At 37.8% G+C, this 12,741-nt stretch overlaps 1 protein-coding gene across 4 annotated transcripts in view; it reads left to right on the top strand.

The window, feature by feature from the left end:
* Positions 1–1,796: 1,796 nt before the first annotated feature.
* The window catches only part of B3GALT1 (beta-1,3-galactosyltransferase 1), a 321,146-nt gene continuing 310,201 nt past the window's right edge, over positions 1,797–12,741 (top strand). For 3 of the 4 annotated variants that reach the window (XM_014732518.3, XM_070241163.1, XM_070241162.1), the window contains exon 1: positions 1,797–1,900. The gene's annotated coding sequence lies outside the window, so the exon portion shown is untranslated. Of the gene's footprint in view, positions 1,901–4,040; positions 4,639–12,741 lie in introns of those variants that run through there. The other variant, XM_023623082.2, reaches the window with a different exon arrangement.

The raw sequence follows: 12,741 nt of genomic DNA on the forward strand, positions 1-12,741 counted from the left end.
CATTGCCACTGTGTTAACTCTGGATATATTTGTGCTTAATGAAGCTTTGTTAAGTGGATGCACGAATAAAAGAATGAAGAATTGTTTTTCACTGTCCAGGAAGAAGGTAAAGATGCCATCTTAAAAACTTCCTGATTCAAAATAATTCCAAAACTGACAGGTCTCTTTGAGTCCCATTGTTTGTTTTTATTGAGGTATAATATACTTATAATAAAAGGTACATTTTGAAGGCATAGTTCCATAGAGTTTTTTCAAGTGTATGTACCCAGGTAACTACTATCCCCATCAAGATATAGAATTTTTCCATATTCCAGAAAGTTCCCTCTTGCCACTCTCCAGTTAATCCCTTGCAACACTGTTCTAATTATCACCATAGCCTTTTCTATGTTTTTGCTTTTCTAGAACTTATATAAATGTAACCATAAAATATGTACTTTGTTGTGTCTGGATAATTTCACACTACTTTATGGTTTTTAGATTTATTCATATTGTTCTCATTGGCATTTAATTGGGTTAATGGGAGTCAAAAAATTACCCAGGTTAAAAATAATAAGATTAATAAGGAAGGACTGCATATTTAAAAAACTACTGAATGCCTCTGCTGGGAGGATTTGTTGGTCCCACTTTCTCCAATCTCCAACTATTTGCTCTTAAGAATTCCAAATATATATAGAATATGATTCTTAGAAATAGAGTTCAGAAACACTGTCCAACCAGTATCATGAGCCTCCATAGGCAGATTATTTGACAAACCAAACCCATAAAGAGGGGCACATTTTAGAGTTGGTGACACAGCCTAGACTTCCCGACTTCTCTGGGCCTTACACAGCAATACACCACTGGTTTCCCTTAACCTTGAGACAGTTTTGTCGGTAAACACCATGTGCATAATAGGTTTCAGAGGTTAAGATGGATTTATCATGAGTACACAAGCTTGTGTACACAAGATCCAAAATTAGGTATTTCCACTAAAAGTCTTCTTTAAAATATATTTTCAATAGCGTATAACTCTAGGATGTAGAGGGAAGTGTTTGGGTAGAATTGCAAAGGAGGTTTGCAAAGAATCATAGTCAGTTCACAGGCAGTGGAAAGAGGCTTGCCAAGCAAAGCCTGTAGAAAATGGATTCATCGAATTAGAGTGGACCGTGATCGACTGCCAAAGACAGCTTATTTTCTTTAGTAGTTCCAAAAAAGAATGCCTGAAACTTTGTGGTGAGGGAAGGCAATCCTATTGAACATGCAGGCAGAGCACCCTTTCTCACTGGCTCAGGTCAGTGTTATTATAGACTTGATGGGGTACTTAGAGTTCTGGGAGGGATTTTTAGGTCAGAAAAAAATTAGGCATAGGAGATTAGAGACCAAAATGTGTTCGTTTATTTTGTAGCAGAGTAAAGCAATAACACAGTTTTAGCGAAACCACTGACAGGACTGTTTAAGCCTACCAATTTTTGACTTCTCTTGCAAAATATTTGCTATTATTCAGACCAAAGAGTAAAATTGTAATTTAGGGAAAAGTAAGTAAATTGCGCAAAATAGTTAATATGACATTATAACAGGTAAAGAGTCCATTCATTCAAAGATGGATAAGGGGGGGTTCTAAGTGATTTAAAGAAAGAAAATTTCCTCTTCAAATTGTGTTCTTTAAATGCTGATTATTTTGTATGAAACAATTTGATGCGAGATACGTGGAAATTTCATGAAATGGCAAAAACAGAATCTGAACAACTTGAAACCGAGTGTTAATGTTAGCTGAAGCGTCTCAAGAGGGTTATTTATATATTTTTCTTTTTCCTTAGACCCAGTAGAGACGCTTCAAGAACTGCTCAGTCCTGGAGTGGAGGAATTGTGTGAAGACGCAGACGCTTTACCCTGAGACGAGGGCAGAAGTTTTCGTTACAGGGTAAGAGCTGATTCCTGCTTTTGGTTTTGCAATCTTTGAAAATTAGCAAAACTGTGAAGTAAAAATAGGCAGTATTATCAAAAGCATTAAGGGTGCTCTATATTTATTTATAGCTTCGTGGTAGTTCACGCTTTTTATCTTTCATGTGAAGATGTTTGGAAATAGTTCCCTGGCAAATATTCTTATGTTTGAAGTAGAATGATAGGTAGAAACAATGAGAATCGCAAAGCACCAATCTGGCCATTTTGGATTAAAATATCCTTAAGCACAGATACTCTCTGAAGATGGTTCTCCGCCCTTTTCTTCTTCAGCGCACATGGAAAGCACGGTATTTCCACAGTACACAGCAGAGGCTGAGCACAGCCAGAGACTCCTGGCACGGCTGCGCAGCTCCAGAGCAGCTCCGGGGCCGAAAGGATCAAATCTCACTACATCTGTTTGGGGGAGCTCTGCGGGGAGCAATAGAAGCTTTCCTTTTTGAAAATCCTAAAATGTTCCCTGCTTTTTATGCATCTCCGTGATTGGAGTCTGGGTTTAGAGGAGCTTTTCTTAGGGAAAAAAAAAAATGATACTTTGGGTCTTAAATTTTCATGTGAAGTTGATTTTACCTCAAGATTGAACAGTGTCCCTGATTTTATATCAAGAAACTTGAACTTAGACTGTTTTCCTCCTTCCCATCCATTAGCACAGTGACAAAGAAGCCCTCTGCTAGAGGATTCACGGAGGCATCTCAGTTCTGGCAGGACTCCTTGTTGTCCTTGGGCTCTGGGGAAGTTTCCATAAGACAAAATCTGCCACAAAGGTCACCAGGAGTCCCCATGGTCTGGGGTAATTGTATAGTTTAGGCCTTACCTCAATATTTGGTCTAGTCTAGGTAAGTCCTGTTTTTGTTATTATCTTAGTAATTATGCAAAAAATGATTGAGATTTTCACAGATTCGAGGCCTACCTAAAACTCAGACTTCATATTACAAAATCATAGGTTTCAGGCTAATGGGACCTGAATACTCTCTAGTGTTTCCTCTGTGCCTTATTCCAAATTTGTTTCAGGTACCACCACAGTGACCACCCAAGAAGGCGAGATAACAGCTGAGCTGCCCAGCAGCATCACCATGAAAGACTAGCATAAAATACCCTTTGGCCACAATTCTAGAAGCAGTTTTAGCTTGCCAGGATTTTTTTCTTTTGTTTTGATTTGGTTTGATTTATAACCTCTGTGTCTTAGGTTTTTCTTTTGTTTTGTTTTTCATCAACAGACATTCTTTAGAGAATTTTAGAATTACTGAAAAATTAATTGCAAGCTACAAGTTCCTACATACTTCCCTCCCTCAAATGCACACAATTTCCCCCATTATTAACATCTTGTATTAGTGTCAGGTGTTTGTTGTAATTGATGAACTAATATTGATACATTTTTATTAACTAAAGTCCATTATATAAAGGTTCACGCTTTGTATTGTACATTCTATGAGTTTTGAAAAATGTATAATGACATATTTCCATCCTTACTGTGTCGTGCAGAATAGTTTCACTGCCATGGAAATCCCATGTGCTCCTCCTTGTTTGCCCTTCGCTCTCTCGCTGAAACCCTGGTAACCTCTGATCTTTTTACTGCCTCCAGAGTTTTGCATTTTCAAGAGTGTCATATAATTGAAATTGTATAGTATATAGTCTTTTCAGATTGGCTTCTTTCGCTTAGCAATATGCTTTTAAACTTCCTCCATATCTTTTTGTGCCTGGACAGCTCATTTCTTTTTATTGCTAAATAATATTCCATTGTACAGATGTACCACAGTTTGTTTATTCGTTTGCCTATTGAAGGACATCATGGTTGCTTCCAAGTTTGATAGTTATGAAAAAAGTTCTCTGCATACTGTTGTGGAACATAGTCCTGAACTCATTTTGGTATATTCCAAGGAATGTAATTACTAGATCATGTGGTAAGAATATGTTTAGTTTTATAAGAAACTGCCAAATTGTATTTTGAAGTGGCTGTACCACTTTTGCATTTCCACCAGTAATGAGTGAGCGCTCCTGTTGCTCCATAGCCTCTCCAGCATTTGCTGTTGTCAGTGTTTTGGATTTTAGCATTCCAACAGGTTTTCTCATTATCTTAGGGTTTTTTTTTTCTTTTTTTTGAGGAAGGTTAGCCCTGAGCTAACATCTGCTGCCAATCGTCCTCTTTTTGCTAAGGAAGACTGGCCTGAGCTCACATCTGTGCCCATCTTTCTCTACTTTATATGTGGGACGCCTGCCACAGCATGGCTTACCAAGCAGAGTGTAGGTCCACACTCGGATCTGAACCAGTGAACCCCGGGCTGCCAAAGCAGAACGTGCCAACTTAACCACTGCACCACTGGGCTAGCCCCAATCTTAGGTTTTTAATAAAATTAATTACAAAAGAGATTGTTACTGCCCAGAAGACTCTAGAAATACTCTAGAACGTAGCCACTAGAAATTTCTTCAGTATTTACTTGGTAATGACATTGATTAAGAATCTGAGGGCCAGCTGTGGTGGCCTAGTAGTTGCGTTCGGTGCACTCTGCTTCGGCAACACAGATTTGGTTCCTGAGTGTGGACCTACACCACTTGTCTGTCAGTGGTCATGCTGTGGCGGCACTCACATACAGAGAAAGGAATATTGGCAGTGGATGTTAGCTCAGGGCAAATCTTCCTCAGCAAAACAAAAAGAAGAGGAAGAAGAAGAATCTGAGCTTTCCCCTGGCAACATCCACTGTGGTAAGGCAAGTTTATGAGATAAGTGTGTGTGTGTACATAAGTGTGTATGTATGTATGTCTGTGTATACCTATTATTCTCTATTATAGGAAGAGGTCATAATAGGCAAAGGCTTTTCTAATAATACACCATTAAAGTGAAAACATGCAGAGTATATCAAAGATACTTTTGTTTGTTTCAAAAAAATGAAATATGCATGTTTTATAGATTCTGATATTAAAACAGGCCATGCTTGGTGTTATTTAAAGCTAGCTTTCAGCATGAACAACAGTGTTATATATAAGCCACATCAAATTAGGCATTTCTAATTTTTGTATTCAGTTAAATTCAGCTATGCAGATATAGTCATAGGAAGAGATTCTTCACAATCCTTTCAAGTTATAGTAATTTTTCTGTATGCTTGGTCTATGTTTCTGCTTTGGATTTGATTGTATTATTTTGTAAATGTTTCTGATAAGATAAACTTTCATACTAGAGAGTTATTCTTCAGGATAAGGACTGCTCCTTTTATCTTTCTATCTTCAAAATATAGCATAATGTCCGTGTTAAAGAAAAGATTTTCATGGCAGTTGTTAAAGGCAGAAACGAAGACTTTATTCAAGAGGGACTAGTGAAATGGAGTTTTCCAGTAGGGAAGAGAGATTGGGCTCACCTCCAAATACAACAAGGATGAGTGGAGATTTACAGCCAAGGAGCTGAGTGGGGATCAGTGCATGGAAAATTACTGAGAGACTAGGGGATCCTTGCTAGACTGACTCAACAGGATTCTTGCCGAAGGCAGACCAGGTGATAAGATATGGAGGGTGGGGATGGGGAGTGTGATCAGATGTCAAGGGAAGAGAATTTTTGATAAATTGACTCAGCAGGATTCCTTGTTAACACTAAATTAGGCAGGCCAGAGAGAACCCAAGGTCAGGGCCTGGTCAAGAAGAGAATTCAGAGGCTGACCCAGATAAAATAGACATGTTCTCAACTTTCTAAAAAACATGCATTGTAGTGGAGGGGAGTTGAGAGAGAGAGGAAAAGGAATTGTGTTGTATTAGTAGTCACATTAAATACGTATACGTATACAGATTTTTATAGAGAAGTAGAATGGTAAGAGGTGTGTTGGCATTGGATGTACCTTAAATCTAGGTTCCTAATTCATTGCTATCATGGTATATGGAAGACTGGTTTTTCAAACAGCAATGTGCATAAAAATTACCTTGAGTCTTTGTTTAATTTTCGTTCTCTTAGACCCCACACCTAGATGTCTGAGTAATTGGAAGTGTCCATGATTGTTCACTTTTAACAAGCACCTAGATTATTCTATTACAAGTGACCTGTAGGCTGCACTTTAAAAAACATTGATCTGTACCATTTACAATTCTCCCTGCAGTGTGGTTGATGTTAGAAAGTACCCCTGAGAACTGGGTGAGAGGGAGATCAGGCCCAAATATAGGAGCCAAGAGAATGTGCTAACAAGATTGAGTAACTTCATGGCCCCTTACAGTGGAGTGGTTGATGAAGGACTGCCTTAAGAGTCTGAAAATGAAAAAACAAGCTAATTGGAGAAATCAGCACAAAAATTGTGTCCAAGATTACAAAGTTTAAAAAAAGAATGAAATGCATATTTTGTAAAGAGAATATTTTCTAAAAAGAAAAAATATAATAAATCATATTAATATTCAATGAAATGTTTATTTCATAGGTATCAATTATGATATTTACAATTACAGGGAAATGATAAATATCCAAAAATTCCAAAAGTGGAGAAATGATTAAGTTAATCATCCCAAAAGACTATTATTTTCACTGTTTTGAAGAATGATGACATTTAGAAAGTGTCTAACGTGATGTTACATCACAAGAAAAGTGAGAATCCACAACTATATGTTTGATAGGCTGTTTCCACATAAAATATGTATGTACATGTGCTGAAATTTCAGATATTTTGAATTCTAAAATTTTAGAAATAAATTTCTAAAATTCATGCATCACTTAACAATGGGGATATGTTCTTAGAAATGCGTCATTAGGCGATTTCATTGTGTGAACATCATAGAATGTACTGAAGGGGAACAAAATTTGCCATCCAAAAGTGTGTCTCTTTAACATAAGGATTATCTTAGGTTGATTACTTTTAAGAAACAATAGACTCAGGAAGTTTGTCTTGTTACCTCCCCCTTAACTGCCTAAAAGAATTCAGATAAAAAAAAAAAACCTGTCTCAGGAAGTGAGCGATCTCCTTAGCATAGCATGAACTAGGTAGTAGACAGGGAGGAGCCTAAAAAAGCCTGTTTGTTGGGCTCCCTTCTGTGTTCTTCTGTTTCTATGTTGCCAAACACTTGTTTTCCAAACATTTGCTCCCTTTCACCTACCTGTGAATTGCTTTCCTTCCCTTTGAGTCCATGACTCTCCCCACTCCCAAAATCTCCTCTTGTTTTTAGCTGAGGATGGTATTTAAGATGAAGGCTTTGGCCATTTTGGTGATTTACTCAGTTTTCCTGTGTTTCTCCCATGTATACATGTTATTAAACTTTTGTTCATTTTTCTCCTGTTAGTCTGTCTCATGTCAATTTAATTCTTAGACAAGCCAGAAGAACCTAGAAGGATAGAGGAAAATTTCTTCCTCCCCTACACTACTTACACAAACCCAGATGGTGTAGCCTACCACACACCTAGGCTATATGGTGCTAATCTTATAGGACCACCGTCGTATATGCAGTCCGTCATTGACCAAAATGTTGTTATGCGGTGCTTGGCTGTATTATATGGTACTCACAAAATCAAATACTAGAATCTGAAACCTAGATGAGATGAATCAATAACATCCAGAATCACAAGCTTTGGTCATGAATTTTTAATGGTTAAAAGTAAATAATTTTTAAGTCAAAAGATGTTTTGAGATTACTCTACTATTGAGCCCCAGGTAAATTATCTAAAGCAATGATACCCACATCTGGCTGATGATCAGAATCATTTGGGGGCTTTTTGAAAATATGGATTCCATAGAAACTAGATAAATGATCCAATTCGTGCAGGTCTGAGTATAGGGTCCCTCAAATCTGAATTTTTCAAATGCTCTACTGTTAGCTTTATTGATTACCAAGGGTTTGCAGCCATTGCTGTGGGGAAAAAAATTTATGTCTCTAAGAATTTCTGCAATGATCAACATGTGACAAAATAAAAAGATACGACAAAATAATGTGAAATTCTAGAGTGTTTAATGTATATAACATAGTAAATAAAGTTGAAGTTCAGAGGAAGGGAAGAGTAGCATGAAGAGGATTATTTGTGAAGGCCTTCTAGAAGAAGAACATTTTAAGCATTAGTGGCAGAGGTAGGGTAATGCTGCAGAAACCCAAAGCTTCATATCGTCTTAACAACGTCATGTTAAGACAAGAAGTGGTGAGAAAATGAGACCTTGAGACACTTAGAGATGGCAGTGAAAGAGTGATACAATTAAGGGATGCCAGTTTTCTCACCAGTCCGAAGTGTAAGCCCTACACTCCTTCCCTAGAGGCCCAGGTCCCTTCTCAGCCTTTTCTTCCCAAGTGTGATGCTGGCTTTGGGCAAAAGATGCCTTCTGGGAGAAGAGGCTTCTCGGCATTTTTGGATGGAAAGGCATGTGTATTCTATAAATCAGTGTTTTTTAAGATGAAGGGAAGGAAACTAAGGAAAGGCACATTTGAATATTTGTGGGAGGACGAAACATTTATTATTTATGTTTATTAAAAGGAATTAACACTTTTGAAAGGCAGAGACTCAATCACGGAATAAGTTGAACTTGAACCTTTACAAATAGGTGTGGTTTGCTTTCCAAGAACTTGAAAGGTGGAGGGGAGAGGCATTTCAGTGATGGGGACCACAGGTAACTGAATAAGTCAGCCAAGTGTCTTTCTTCTCTGGGCTCAATTTCTTCTTTAATATAAATGCTGTTATTTAAACCTGCGTTCCTCTAGATCATGTTGCCTAAACTGTCAGTAAATTAGTTTTATGCCACATATGACCTAGGAATAGGAGGTCAACAAATATTTCTTAAATGAAAAAAGCCAATGCTAGCTTGACTAGAGTTAATTGAGGAGTGGGTGTAGATGAGGTTGGATGTGATTGGTAGTCATACTGAGCTCGGCCTCAAGCCCCAGAATAAGGAATTTTGACTTGGCCTTATAGTGAAAGTCTCTGAGAAGGATGATGAGAAGATAAATGTAGGTTTTGGAGAAAATCAGCCAACAGTGAAGGAAATGGATTAAACAGAGGGGGAACAGGAAATGAGATTAGCATGGTAATTAACTAATTATCATGAGAGGAAACCTGGACTTGGCTGTTGGCAGTCAAAAGAAAAAGAAGGTAGTGGATAATAAAGGGAAGTTTTTTAGCTTAATTACAGTAATATTGATTAATCACCTGCTAAGTACCAGTCACTGTTCTAGGCCACTGGGACGTGAGTGAACAAACTAGAGCATATATTCTATCAGGGAAAAAAAAACATAAGGAGCAATAGCTAGTAAATAAAATAAATAATTTGTATAACATGTTGGAAGTTGAATATGTTGTAGAAAAATGCAAGTTTGAACAGAGTGTGGGGACTGGAATTGGCCACCCCAAGATATGGCTCTTTGGCATGATGATTATTTGAGGCTAGTTACTTTGCAGACAGGAAAGCAACTGAAAAGTAGAATTTACTTACCCTTTGTAAGAGACATTTACATTGTAAAGGAACTCTCCATCTATAAAGATATCTCCCTCTGTACCAGGAAGAAGGGCAGATGACCTTGTCTCTAGAAACTCTTAATCAATGCCAAAGGCAAGGACTTAAATCTGCATTTTGTTTACTGTACTTGTGCGGTAATCACCCATGATAGACTCCCCTTCCACCCCCAACATCCTTCTTTGTCTTTAGATATTTAAGTGGTGGTTTCGGCCATTTTGGCCAGTTGCTCAGCTTGCCTGACCTCTCCCATGTATACATGTTATAAAGCTTCGTTTAATTTTCTCTTAATTTGCTATTCTGTCTCATGTGAATTTAATTCATTCTCCGGCCAGACGAACACACATTAGGTAGAGGAAAAGTCTTCCTCCCCTACAAGAGTAAAGCAAATCAAGGAGAAAAAGGGCAGCAGTTTGCAGTATTACATAGGATGGTCCAGGCGGGGGGTGGTGGAGGGGAAGTGCTCATTGAGAAGGAGCAAAGATTTGTGGAATGTGTAAGAGGGAGTCAGTAACCTGAAGGAAGAGCATTCCAGGGATCAGGAAAAGGAAGCGCAAAGACCCTAAAGTGGGAGTGTGGTTAGAGTATTCCAAGAACAGCCACATTTTGAATTTAAAATCTATCTCAAGCCAAAATGCTGGATTATACAAATCACCAACTACTGAAATGGAGGATTTTGCTACTGGAAAGAGTCTTCCTCTGCAGTTCTGCTTCAGGCCAGATGGGATTAAATTTCTAAAGGACAAAATAGATGGAAAGAAGAGTGAATTAAAGAGTCAGACTTGGGCCATGCCATGGTTAAAGTCAGTTAGAGAAAGTGAAGGAGATTGGAGAAGTCAGAGAAAAACCAGGATCCTGTCTGTCCTTAAAGCTGTAGAAAGAGGGTTTGGCTAAGAAAAAGAGGCTCACAGGTGCCAAATGCAGCAAAACAATTAAGGAGAATAAAGATAGCAGAAACACAAAACCAGTAGGGTTGAGAGAAGAGGCAGTGGGGTCACAAAAGCCAGTGACGACCCTAGAGAGAGCAGTTTCAGTTGACTGAGAGCATGGGATTACTAAGTACCCAACTGGTCATGTTCCCTATACAGACACAATGAAAAATCTGCACTGTTAGGAATTAGTAGTCTCCTAGACAAGGAGTCTATTAGTTTTCCACTATGCATTAAAGATATTTTAGTAACATTTTGAAATCTGTCTTTGCTAAAAAGTGTTGACAAGTTTGAAAGACGAAAATTAAATGTGTTGGGCTTCAAACTGAAGTAGTATGCACGCGACTTCTCATCCCCTTTGCTCTCCTCGTCTGCTCTGATTTCATAACAAGGCGTAGAATTGACATGTTGAAGAACTGAGGTCCCCACATGCTTTGGTGGGGTGATGTTGCAGTACTGCTCAATTTGCAGAAAGCCTCGGGCCTGAAGAGTGGTTTTTTTCAGGTCATCACCAAAGCTTGTATTTTATTAATGCCTCGAGCATTTTTTTGTTAGGACACGTTGATGTTCTGGTTTCAAAAAGTTAGCAGAAATACATGGTTATCATAGCATTAAGAGTGGAGCCTGTCAATATTTGATAGTCTCTTCAATTGCTCCCCTACTGGATATTTTTAACAAGTTTGTAAGAATTAAAACATAGCAATAAGTAATAACTCAATATACTTCTGTCAGAATGTTAATAAAAAGGTATAGAGAAGTCAAGAATTTATAAAATTGGTACAGTCAGCTGTGGTGTCTGCTCTCTCTGCTATGACCTAGAATTCATTTTTTGAAATATCTTTTTATGTTATGTAGCGAGCCTACTAGAAAAAGTGCTTTGAAAGCAGTGGGAGATTGGACATTTAAAGAACGGAAAAAATCTTAATATAAGAAAAGGGATGGGCTTGTTCCTCTGAGAAACCAATTGGGAGAGTGTGTTAAAGTTGATGTGATAGATGGCGGAAGTTATTTGGAATTTCAGGACCCGTTGTGAGGAACTTTCTGAAGGAGATCAGATTCACATTTAAGGCCAAGACTTTGCCCCTTATTCTCCTTTTTCCTCTTCCTTCCAGATTCCCATCATCCTGCCCCTATTAAAACTTGCCCCCAGGAAAGGATTCATTGTCCCTCTTTTAACTTCACATGAATTTAAATCACTATGATACTTCTCCCAAGTGTATTCACATCTTAAACAGGAAAGGAAGGTTGTGTCTCCATTTAAAATAATTACAAAACAACCTGCTCAGTTTGTTTGTAAGACCTGGGGAATTTATGGGTGGTTTTCTGACTTGGTGGTTACACTTTTACAGTAGTCCCCCCTTATCCATGGGAGATATGTTCCAAGACCCCCAGTGGATGCCTGAAGCCACAGATAGTACCAAACCCTATATATACTATGTTTTTTTCTATACGTACACACCTATGATAAACTTTAATTTTGAAATTAGGCACAGTAAGAGATTAACAACAATAACTAATAATAAAATAGAATAACTATAACAGTATACTGTAATAAAAGTCACCATAGATCTTAGCAACCTCAGCACACAGTTTTTTTCCTTTACTTATTAAGTGAAGAACTTTCACCTTTTCACTTAAAGGAAGCACTTTACCACTTCTCTTTGGCATATCTGAATTGCCAGCATTGCTACTCTTGTGCTTTGGGGCCATTATTAAGTAAAATAAAGGTTACTTGAACACAAACACTGCAATAGCTGTATGGTCAATCTGATAACCGAGACGGCTACTAAGTCACTAATGGGTGGGTAGTGTACACAGTGAGGATATGCTGGACATAGGGATGATACATGGACATAGGCAGGATGAAGCAGGACTACACAAAATTTCATCACGCTACTCAGAACAATGTGCAGTGTAAAACATGAATTGTTTATTTCTGGAATTTTCTGTTTAATATTTTTGTACTATGGTTGACCACGGGTAGGTGAAACTATGGAAAATAAAACCATGGATAATGGGGGACTACTTTATATTTATTTTTGGCATCCGTTTTATATTAAAGGAAATGTGTAGTTCCCATAATAGTAACGTGATGATATTTTTGTTGCTTTTCATTTACCTGCCTTTTTCTTTCTCAACTCCACAATTAATCTGGTTAAATTTGTTAACAAAGGAAAAATTCTAACTGTATTAATTGTGTGTGCTTTTACTAGTTACTATTTGATACTTCATCATTATATTTCAGATGAGAAATATTTTAAAATAAAATCTAGACTTTATATTCTGTGATAAAAATCGCCACTTTTTCCTTGAAGACATTGTCTCAGAATTTTTTTTTTCCTGAGGAAGATTCACCCTGAGCTAACATCTGTTGCCAATCTTCTTCTACTTTGTATGTGAGTCACCACCACAACACGTCTGCTAATGAGTGGTGTAGGTCTGTACCTGGGAACTGAACCCAAGGTGCTGCCAAAGTGGAGCAT

The sequence above is a fragment of the Equus caballus genome, chromosome 18, assembly GCF_041296265.1.
Source record: "Equus caballus isolate H_3958 breed thoroughbred chromosome 18, TB-T2T, whole genome shotgun sequence".
Classification (NCBI taxonomy): Eukaryota; Metazoa; Chordata; class Mammalia; order Perissodactyla; family Equidae; genus Equus; species Equus caballus.